This window comes from Cuculus canorus, chromosome 2 (assembly GCF_017976375.1).
Source record: "Cuculus canorus isolate bCucCan1 chromosome 2, bCucCan1.pri, whole genome shotgun sequence".
NCBI lineage: Eukaryota > Metazoa > Chordata > Aves > Cuculiformes > Cuculidae > Cuculus > Cuculus canorus.
In genome coordinates this window covers 122,894,476-122,907,002 of record NC_071402.1, presented here as the reverse complement: position 1 = coordinate 122,907,002, position 12,527 = coordinate 122,894,476, and the positions used below count along the sequence as shown (strand labels likewise).

Below are 12,527 nucleotides of genomic sequence, written 5' to 3'. Positions count from 1 at the left end.
GGTAAATTCCTGATTACACTGCACAAGGATACAATTTTGGGTTTTACAAGAGTGCAGTTTTTCCCTTGTAAATTATTAAGATGATTGCTACAATACATCCTGCTCTGTATTTTACATGTAATCCCTTTATGTTGCTCAATTTCCGCCCCCTCCCTCCCCAAAAAAGAAAATCTCTTTACATCCTTAATTCACACATTTATTTTCTTTTCTGGGTGCAGTACTTACAATACTGCAACAGCCTTCTCGCTGGTTCTCCTACTGTCTTCTGCAAACCTTCAGAAGTTTTGCTGCAGGGGGAAAACAAGTAGAATAACCTTAATTATTACAGATGGTATCTCATTCATTAGCGGATGACAACATTTTATTTGAAAGCACAAGAAAAGCTGTTTTATAATTCTTCAAAGCAACTTAATGTGAAACAACCATTACAGTTTGCAGACTACCGAAAGTTTTTAGAAGTCTTTGGTGGAATGAGTTCAAGCAGACTGAGGCCTGTTTCTTGTATTTAAGCTGACACACAATCTGTGCAAACTGGCACTAATTCAGATGTAAAGACAAACCATGAGAAGGACAAAATACTTGGCTGACATCTAATGTTATCCTTGATTTTGGAAGTTCATAGTCCTTGAAAGAATACAGTGAGATCATTTAATATCCATTTCCAAGTACATTCACCATATAGTCAGAACACTGCACTTCAAAGCCAACACTGGCACCACAAAGGTCAAAATCCACTCATCTCCTGAGTCAGTTTTCCCTCTGCATTTATTTTAATGAGTATTATTGACAGTCACCATAGTTTTCTTCAAAGTGGTATTCTGTAAATATTGCAGTTAAAGAAACCTGCTAAAAGTGTAATCATGTTAGCAATTTTTATCCATTCTGTCAAAAAGGTTTATTTGCTTTCTTCCGTAACACACATTACAGAAAAGAGACACGGTTTTATAGACATGAGTTCTTGATCCCTATACAGGACTGTAAAACTGAATGAATATCTCAAACTTGAGACTATATACTGTACATATTATTCATGGGGTTTTGCTACTTGGTTCAAAGGAAATCAGTATGCAGTGTTGTTTCTGCTGGTAAAATCTCAGCTGGTTGATGGTGTTGCTGTATTTTGGCATTTAAAAGCATAAAGGATAATGTACTCTTAAAACTACCTGGCCACATTATATTTAACAAGTCTCAAATTCTCCTTAGGGATTATGATAAGAAAACACTTTGTTTAATCATAAATTTTATATTTATCTTGGCTAAACACCCTCCTTTGGATAGACTGCCATGTTTTGTCAAGAAAAATCAACACAGTGGAAATGAAGTACTTGTTCTGTTTTGTGGTCATTCAAAAGAGTACGTAGAAGTAATGTAAATGTGCACCAGTGCTGCTGATAATTTCACGCTCTCATACACTCATTTCAATTTGCTTTAAAAAGGACTATTCCTCCTGGCTAAATATAGTCATCATCAGAAAGCGTACCTTCCCTTTGAGCTAATCACGCTGCAACCCCCAAAACACAAGAGTACAAAAAACTTATATATTTTAAGGAATCTGAAGCACTTTCTTCTCACAATGTATATTTCTGAAGTGACAAATCAGATTGCGTTTTTGCTAAGGTATTCTCTTTTTGTGTCCTGATTTCTGTTTAAGAATGGCAATTCATTCCCACACCACATCTATGAATTTCATTCACTCCCAAAACAAATCATACATATCCCAAATCCTTCGTTTTTAACATAACGGATCCTTGTAAAAGCAGGGTATACCTTCACACCTATCTTAAAAGATATTGAGGATTACTGGGACATACAATGGCTCTGAAATGATCTTGAGGTTCTGGAATCAGACCTTCTCTTGGAAGTACCACTTAGTCATAGATCATCTTCATTCATCTGGAGCTTGGCAGCCTCTGGTAGCAAAGTGATTTTTCACCCATGAATTACAGTACAGCTAAAACTGTAATTACAGTCACTAATGTCTTAAAAACACATTTTTTCTCTTCCTTTTAAAATGTACTTAGTTTTTAATTACTTTCATGTTTAATTTGGGCTTCTAATCTGTGGTTACAGAACTGCCCTCCGCAGACAACTATTTCTGTCCGAGAGTCCTAACTCCCTGCTCAAACAGACACGAAAATTATTTAAAGAAAGGACACAAAAAAGCCAATAACCTGGGACACAGCCACCTTTCTCTCTCTTGCAATGAATGGCAAGTTGCATCCTACACAAGAAGTAAAGGACAGAAACTGAACTCAATTCCATTTCTCTGTTCTGCCAGCTGGTCCTTTTCCCCACAACCCTCAAACGTATTATAGATGCCTTTACTTCAACAGATTATGCAAGGAATTGGTCAGCGGAAGACTACAAGAGGCAGTACCGTTCAGGTGTACTTCACAGAGAAAGAGTACCAGAAATCAAGTACTTGTGTGTATTCTGTGCTGTGCCCAGGCTGAGAAGCAGAGTGCTACAATAGGGAGGCCACATTGCTGGCACTCAGGTTAATTTGGGTAATAAAGAACTGGATTGTACCACATCCTCAATAAGAAATTTTAAATATTCACAATGGCAAGATTGTGAATAAGATTCACAGTAAAAAGTACCGAGCAACAAGATCTTCTATTCTCCATCTTTTGATACTGCCATCATCAGAAAGTTTCTTAGTCTGCAGGTTCAAATCAGATCAAAAGAAACCACATGCTGCTGCTGCTGCTTCCCTTTGGGAACCCATGAACACAGAAACCAAAGGAAATTTTAGAAAGGGACTACCATATGATTTCAAAATTTAGGGCAGGATTTATTTTTTTTAACATTCAGGAGTGCATACAGGGGAAAAGAGAAAGGTTGGACAGATGCTTAATCAAGCTGTAGGTAATGTAAGACACCAACCACTATATTCTGACTCACATTCCAAGGATTCTTTATATTGTTACAAGTCACATAGAATATTTTGCACTATGAACAAAAAAACTGAAAAAAAACCACTGCAATGGATTATTATATTCAGGAACTTAAATAATATGTAAATCCTTTTTAGGCCAGAAGCCTTATTCTTCAGCCACACTTCACTCCTATTTATTACAATTGAACAATTAAATTAAAAATTACCTGTTCAGTTCACTTCATGTATAAAGATACTTTTGTGACTCAGTACAGTACTTAATTAAAATATTCAGTATATTTCTGTTCTTTCAAAATATAAAAAAATAAGCAAATGCTTTTAATACATACTGTATAAGTCTAACTAAAATCTAAAAGAAACCGTCTTACAATCAGTTAGAGAATAATTTTGAGCATGTTCCTGGTAAGAACTTTGCTTCTTTATCGAATAACTTTCTAACCAACTTCTTCCAATTGTCTCTTAGTAAAAAAAATCAATCGTAAAATATTAAAACATATACTAAAATGCTGTATCCCAAATCACTGACTCAACTGCTATCAATAAAACATATAGCTCATTTGACTGTTATGACCCACGTTTCCTAGTCAATTTTTAGATAAAACCAAGCAGATTACTAGCAAAGGTTTATCTCAAATTCCCACATGTACAGCATCCCACATTAAATATATGCAGATCAACCTCTTTCTCCTCTAGGTTTTTTGAGCTGACAACTCATATGACCTGAAGCCATGGTTAACGATTACAATTATTTGACTTTCATATTATACAATCAGTCATCAGATATGCATGTTAATTGATTTTAATAGATAGTTTTTGTATTCTAATGATCAACAGTAAGCGTACATTTTACGAACCTCTTGATTTATAAGAAAATAAAACTTATATAATTTTTCACAATTAACCATTCATTGTATTGATTTGCAGTATTCACTGTGGACTTCTTTCTATTACATTGACCTGGAAGCACTTTAAACTATGGGATCTTTATTCTAGCAGTAAAATTTGATTTTCAAATTAAAGACAGAAAACCAGAATTACTACCATATTTAAACAATGTATTGTCTATTAATTAGAAATAAGGAAACATAATAAATGCTTAAATGAATGGACAGGGCAAAAAATAAATTTACAGTTATGTCATTTTAATTTTGTTACATAAAGTTCTTTTCTCTTTTTCAAAGAAACTTAGTCGTACACGTCTTGATTCTAATAAGCTCTCAAATTTCCTAAAAATGACAGAGAACAACCCTACAGTTAAGATCCCTTTTTTTTGTCACGTTACATGCTAAAGCCAAAAGCATTCCTCTTTTGCCATCACAATATGTATTACTGAATTAGTTAAATTTTTTTACATGGTTGAAAATTTATTCTTTGAATTTAGGTTTTTATTTCAGATGCCCTATTTACTGAAGTAACACAAAATTACAAATTGCACAGATTCGCTTATGAAGGACTGACTACTTTGTAAACATACACAGTGTGCAGTCACCTTCTTACACAACTAATGGTGGTTCTTTAAGAATATTCATATGAAATAGGGTGGATATTGCACCTTAATGTCTTGTTCCATAGAAGGTCTCTCCAAATGTAGGTCTTAATTGTAGTTGGACTAAAGGCTTATGCTCCAGTTTTGGTAAAGCAAAAGCTGTCAAATCTCTCTCTTGGTTTATTTTAATACAGATACAGATATTTTAATTTCTGCAAAATGTAGAATTTCTACTTTCTATAAATAACTGAACAAGGTGCTGAGTTTATTCATCTTTTATCCAGGTGAGTGTCATACATTCCAAGTTCTGCTACCACTCTCTATTTGGCTGTCAGCTCCAATTAATTTCAAGTGAAATTTATCCATTATTAGATTTTTGAGATACATCCTCCAGAACAAAATGCAGTACAGAGACGTTAAAGCACTCATCTCAGATATATAATGCTGATCCAAGTTCTCCTGGTGTATCACTGACAGAAGGAACTTAAAGCCATGTTATGACAATCATGAGCAAATACCTTAATCTCTAAAACACTGTTTAATGGACTATTCCGATTCTTAATAGGTCTGATTTTACACAGAATTCTTTTGTTTTCTTAACAGTTATTTTCCTTATACTAAGGTCTGACATAATGGCAAATACTGATAATGCAAATGAATTCTCTTCAATCTTTCCCTTACCAGGAAAAACCTTCTTGGTCTTCAACAGATTTTATTTTCATCCTGAACATAATGAGAAAGTTTAAGGGTTTGCATAGAGGGGAAATCCATCCCACTTTAATTATGAACCCAGATTTAATACCACAGGTAATCAATACAGAAAGACTCTTGTTTCTTTTGTACAAAGCAGTGCTATGAGTTAAGAACCTTGAAGATTGACTCTAAGGTTTATACTTTTGTAACCAAGGCAGATGTTAAGATAAATGTAAGGGTGAACTAAAGACCTTAAAGATATATGTGAAACTCCAATATAAGTGGCCAGAAGAAAACTGCAGGAAATAAAAGGCAAGACAAATACACTGAGAAGAAAATCTACGTATATACTTTATGTATAGAGATCTAATAAACTTAGAAAATAGATATATTTCCTAGTTTCTAAAAATGCCTGATGTCCTCTACTTCTCTTTAAACTTGACAATGTTAAAAATTAGGGACCTGGTCACATCAGCTATGGAGAAAAACAAGTAAAATTTAACAACTGCATAAGTACGGGCTGACTGAGCCAAAGCAGCTCTACTCTGACTCATAAATACAGCACATTCGTTGATGTTGGAATGAATATCAACATTTTCACAAGATGTCTGAACTTAGTTAAGGTGGAAACAAAAAACCCCACAAACACCTGTTTACAACTCACTATTTTAAAAAAGTATGTTAACTGCTCATCATAAAGATCAATGTTTAGAAGTAGCATATGACTAACAATGCTCAGTATATTTATTAAAAAATGTGAGGAAACAAAGTAGAAAGCAACTGGTGACATCTTCTGATGACAACATTTATGTAAAGATTCACAACTACAATAAATTCCATAGTTAAAGGTTAAATTTAGGCTATGAGTTGAAAGAACAGAATGCATTCTGGGAAATCAGAAAGCAGCATAGCTAGAAAACGTCCGGCTGTAAGAAAAACATTATGAGTACAGTGATAGCATGCCACCCTCCAGATCACTTCAGCCAGTTTGGATCACTGAGACTCTCAAGGAGTGCATGACAGGAGAAAATGGGGAAAAAAAAAGAAATCCAGCAGCTCAGTATAAGTGGCTTAATATCCAGCTGTCACTGCATGATCTTAGTCACAAAACTAAAGCTGAGATCAATAAAATATAGAAAACCAATTACTATCCTGGCCTGGCTGCACAGCAAGATATTCTGCTGCACCATTTTACAAGTGAAAAAATAAGCACAAAAACCGGACAAGTTTAACTATCTGTATCCAAAAGTGATCAAATTTAGTTAGAAATCATCAAGGATAAGCGTTTTCTATTGTCCTTGTAGAAAGTACAGCCTTTACAATGTCTAGCTAACTCCACAGCAAAACTATTTAGCTATATCATAACTCATCGTATAACTTCAGCAAAGAAAAAAAAATATTCATCAGCTGGATCAGTTCTATACAGCCATATAAACCCCAGCAAAGGCATGGAAAGAAAATATTAATAAAAGAAAACGGGGAGTACAAGAGACATTTTGACGACAAAATTATCTAAATCCACACACAGGTCATACAAGTGTGGTTAAAATGACATTCATAGAACCTAAAAATCCTCAATTTGTGAAATGGAAAACCTTACACAACCTGCAGCATGTTTTATTTCTACCGACATCACTAACATACAATCCCTAAATATCACTCCATTTTATATTGTGACTAAGTTTCACTGGACTTATTAATAAGAAACAAAGTAATAAGAATGCCAATAGTTTGTTTGAATAAAAGTGCCCCACTGTTTTGATGTTTCCTGTCTATAGCAAAATGGTACACAAATACAGTGTAAGCAGACAAATGCGTCTTCTTACACGAAGATTCCTTCCAAGATAGCCAGCGTCACTGGGGGAACTACTGCTCATGGTGTCCCACTGGACAAAACATGGAAATTTCACCGCTAAAAAAAAAAAATGAAATGCTGCACAGCTTCTCTTAGAACAAGTGAATATTTCACAAAGAATCATCAAGTTAGCGAATGCAAACCACAGCAGAAAACTGCTGCAAATTTCAACCCTGTTAGTGGATAGATGAATTTAGGAAAGAGGATGTAAGCATCATCAGTGCAAGATAAAATTGCTGGGTTTTATTTTAAACATGCTTAAACTCAACATTTTAACTTAAATATTTAAGAATTATTTTAATCTGTACATTTTACATCTCTTGCCACCTGAAGCTGGTAATCCAAATGTCTAGAATAGCACATTTGGAACACTGAGTTATATTAACATCATACTAACTATAGCAGCTCAATTTCAACAAATTTCTCTGGGTTTTTGCATAGCACTGAATAAATGACTCTGGAATTAGCTTACTTTTCTTGGGGCATTATATGAGATTATTACTTACTCTCCTCCTCTTTGATTTAGTATACCTCTTAAGATAATTTATTAATGTTTTTGATATCTCATTCATCATCCATTATTACTGGTGTCATAAATTATGGGAATGGAACAAAGCACTGGACTATACACTTTTTCCATATTCATCAATAAAATGGCCAGCTCTGTTAGCAAGCACTATACAAAAGAAGTTTATCCACTAGAGTAAGACTGGCAGCACTTTTTAAGCTCAAATCCCCAAATAGACATTAGATTTACAGTATAATGTGTTGTTAGTGAAGTATAAATCAGGGCTTCACCTTTAAATATAGAAGTACAGAAACACCTGTTCTGCAAATGACAAAAGTACTTATCAGAAATTGCTGTCCTGTAAGCTACTCAGACAAATTAGAAGGCTGATGAATACCAGTCTTGTATGGAAAGAAAAAAAAAAAAAAAAAAAAAAGAAAGATTAATGGCTGAAAATGCTTTATTTTTGACAGCATACTATAAAACGGTAAAAAGAGGAGGGAAAAGATTCAACTTACAGGAACTTAAATAGCAGCATTTAGGTCTGTGGTATTATTTCTCAGAAGACAAATTACCTAAACAGGTGTGCTGCCGTGGTAAGTAGGAAAAACAAAGACCCTTGCCATCACTTTTTGTTTGTTTCATTTTAATTAAGACAACCTAAACACAAAGTGCATTGGAAAATACAACTGTGAAGATTTCAGACTTTCAAGAGAATGATCATTAACAGGAATCCTATTGGTAACAAGTCACATAGCAGTAAACTATATTATACAAAATATCTGAAGGAAGACAGAATTAATGGTATTATGAGAACATTAACTACAGATTTAATGAGATCTGCATTGAATTACATCTTTGAATTAAGTTTAAATATCAAAAAAATCACTTTTTGTTATATTAGGCAAAGACTCAGTTGATATATTTTGTATACATTTGCTGTGTACATTCTTTTAATTTTCTTAACTGTTACATGAAAAAGTTTGAGCTAGGTTTAGCAATTCAATAATGGAATCGGATACAGAAGAATTAAAGTCCTTATAACAAGAGAAGAGAAGGGCTCCACATCTTGGACTTAAATTGGGCAAATGGCTTCATCTTAGCGACTTAATTCAACATAAGCAAGAAACAGTTGTTATTTTTTCTTCTGTAAATATTACACTTTAGGTATTTGGGGCTCCAATGTGAGCTGAAAACAAAAAAATAACTAAATAGAAGCTCTCTTCATTGGGTCATGCTAAATCAGGACCCTCATTATTTTCCATATAGAACCTTCACTATCTACAGTAACTGACTATTAACAAAATAAACTTGTACCGATGCTTTTTAAAGCTAATTAAACTGAACACATATACAGATGCATTTTTTTCCCTGTATTACATTTATAATTATTAATGAAGCTGTTTGATGAACTGCGTGATGCCTTCCTATCATTACAATTACTAGTGGAATGGAAAAGGAAGTATGTGAACTGCAGCTTTTGTTAGCCTCCAGTTTGACTGCTGTTTGGCAACAATCGCCCTGTTATTCAGTCTACAAAGACTACTTGCAATGAAGAACCACCTTGTTGTTACATGACTAAAAATACCTGAGACCCTCCTTGTATTAAGGCACGTGTGGCTTGAGTGAGGATTGATACCAAGTGGAGAAAGCAATCCCTCCTCCCCTGAGAGCAGCCATTTGCACTCTTATTGCTGCTTCACTTTATACAAAAATGTGCATGGTCGGGGAAAATCTGAGTTACTCTTTTGTTGGTCATTACAATATTCATCCATCATGTACTTGAACTCTATTTGTAGCCTTGGTTAATTTCTACAAAAAAAAAAAAAGCTTTATGAGATAAGAAACCGTAAGCACATCATATGTAAGATTTCCAGCAGCAGTCTAAGTGGCAACAGGTACAAAACAAATCTCAAGTGCAAAAGACTATTGAATCTGGTCTCTCGTGACTGATGGGAGTGCTCTAGCAACTAAGGCAATAGCAAAAAAAAAATAAAATGCTGGCAATGGCACCACCATTCTGTCATGGAAGAGTTTTGTTGACAGTGTTTCCAAACCATCAGAGATTTTTTTCCTTCCTGGTCTTTTTCTTCACTGAGTGGAAAACTTATGTCTGCATGGAAACGTTCAAAGATCCTCAAATCAAGGAACACACACTGCTGGTTTACCTAAGATCAACTCCAATATATTAATCTTGGGATACATGGGATAAGGTTTATCACTTCTTCATCCTAAAGAGATTACTTTCTTACCTAAAACTTTACAATGAATCCCCGGCATGGGTATCCAGAATTACCTACTCTTCATTATTTTCCAGGTAAATAAGCAGGTAACCTGTTTGCTATTGTGAACACATAATTTTGTTTGTTAGTGACAGATTTCAACATGAATTAATGACTGCATGGAAGTATGGAAAAATCATGGAAATAATGCTTCAGCTTACTCCATATGAAATTAAGAATACAATAGGCAAATTTCCTCACACACACCTTTCCTTTAACTTTCATTACCTAATTATCATAATTTTCAGGCCTGATGAAAATGTCATCAATGAACAATAAATTGCATCATGAGTAGACACCATCCACTGAGAAGTAACCAAAGATAACATTTGTTCTGTCAGAACACAGAATAAGAAAAATCAATTGAATCTTGAATTCAGTAATTTCCCTTCTAAAAAATAATCAACTTATTTTTATTAAAGGTTATGCATGACAACATTGTCTTCTTTTTAGCATTCGAGATCCAGAAGGCTTCAGATGTTTATACACCCAATAATAGAATCAACATATATTTGATGTTGATTCTTATGCTGGTTTTAAGGGACATCACATTTAGGTTCTCTGATCACAGACATTACATGAAATTTACATCCTATCCTCTAAAATATCCTGAGTTCCTGTTCCCAGACAGAAATGTATTTTTAAGCCCCATGTATTAGAACATTCATTCATGTAGTTTATTAGAAGCACATGTGGACTAGCAATTACCTAACACATTTATCAGTTGGGAAAAAAGTCCAAGCAGGACATTTGAAAACCAGCAAAATGTAAGGTTAATGTAGGAGAAGAACTGAGGAGACTGTATTCTGAAGCCAGCAGACAAGTGTAGTGGAGGGCAGAAGGTGATACCATCAGCACCAAAAATAAAGCCATCTATAAGGGGCTGTGATACTCATTTCCCCAACACAATTACTATCACTAGTAACGAAGTTTACCACAGCTACAGGATTTAACAACTGTTAAACCGATACTGTTAAATTCAGAATCCACTAGAAATACACTACAAATTGTCTCAAAGAAACAGGGCTTGTTTACTCCTCATTATAGTGTCAGTGAGTCAAAGAGTTGATCTTAAACAACAAAAGCCTGACAGAAGAAAATGCCTCCAGCTCTGTCAGACTCCTGGAAGAAAAAGTCAAGGCTCAAATGATTGCGTTGATCTTTGACTGAAACTGGAAAACAAGTCAGTTTCTTCAAAGCCAAACATAACACCACAGCCAACAATGAGGAATCCTTTCGGGTTTTCTACACAGTGATTTTTTTTTTTTTTGGTGTAATAAACTCTGGATATTATTAATCACAGTAAAAAGTTGTTAGCAAGGTAAATGTATATGACCCAGGCCCATAAACAACCACAGGACTGGTTTTCCTGACTAATCGTTTTCCTGCTCTCACTTAAATTCCAGTACCAAGACTTCTTATTAATAGGTACTTAAAGGTTTTAACAGCTTTAACCAACATTTTGTTTTTACACTAAACCTGAACAATTGTTCAGATCTGTTCAATGAACTCCAAAGTATCCATATTTTATTAGCCACATGGAAATTGGATTGCTACCCACAAGACTTTAAGATAAAACACTTCATGACACAGATCTGATTCTAAAACTTACACGGTTTAAAGACTACAGTCTTAAAATACATTATTTCATGTTTTTAATTGAAATAAAGGTAATTAAAAATACTGTATTTTCTGTTCAGAAGTTACCCTCCGTGATCCTTCCTGAACTGACTCTCAGCACCTCTCAAGTCCTACATAATTCTGTCCATCCTTACTTCACAAACAATTTTAATGTTAAAAAAGCCTACATTCACTAAATTCCTTTCAATGTAACTTTCAGTGTAATTTTAGAGGCTATTTGTAAGATTTCCGCTGCTAGACATTAAAAATCAGATTCATCAATGTCTACTTTTTAATTTTATATACTTTATTTGAAATTAAATTTTAGCCCATGTCAAGTAAACTCATGTAATGATACTGCAGATGCCATAACCACCAGATAAGAGGAAGAGTAGAAACAAACAGTTAATGATCAGAAAAAGAGCCAGAAACTTAGACAGCAGTTTAACTTACCCAATTGGTTTACATCCTCTCCTTCCCACCTCTCAACTCCATTAAATTCATCTGGATTATGAATGTAACTATTATAACTATATTGGTCAATTCATGTTTGTTTAGATGTGGGTCTTTCCACCACTGAAGTCACTCAGGACTTAGGAGTACAGACCAATCATTTCTTCCTGGACCAAATGATAAGCATCCACAAGCCTAAGACATCAGCATTTGACTTCATGAACTAAGTGCTTATTCAGCAGGCATTCAGAAAGTAATGCATTATTTCACTTAACCATACCAGCACTTTATTACCCATTTTATGTACGAATTCATAACGATAACAAGTGTTTTGTTTGACAGGCAGCAAAAACATCTGGGCAACCAACAGATATTTTCCCTGACCTCTGTCAGATCAATTAATTTCCATAACAGAGACAAATGCCTTCAGAACAGCAAAGCAAGACAATAGAAATCTTCTCAAACACTAGAAAAAGCCAAAGAAAATACACTGTGAAGAAATGAACTAGGTTTAAAAAAATAAAAATAAAACTCCACTGAATTAATCCTCTATGCTACTGTTAAAGTTGTAACATACAGTATCACATGCAATACTTCACAGTAAACCCATTTCATGAAATCATATGCTTGCGAGAAAGAGAAGACATAGACTACCTACCCAGAGTACTTATCATTACAAATATCCATTCCATTTTAACCTGAAATTTCCACACACGATGCAAGTAATACTT

The 12,527-nt window shown here is 34.3% G+C and overlaps 1 protein-coding gene across 7 annotated transcripts in view; it reads right to left on the bottom strand.

The window, feature by feature from the left end:
- The window catches only part of TBC1D5 (TBC1 domain family member 5), a 319,581-nt gene that overhangs the window by 293,398 nt on the left and 13,656 nt on the right, over nucleotides 1-12,527 (bottom strand). For all 7 annotated transcript variants that reach the window (XM_054057267.1, XM_054057266.1, XM_054057270.1 and 4 more), the window contains exon 2: nucleotides 226-287. The gene's annotated coding sequence lies outside the window, so the exon portion shown is untranslated. The remainder of the gene's footprint in view (nucleotides 1-225; nucleotides 288-12,527) is intronic.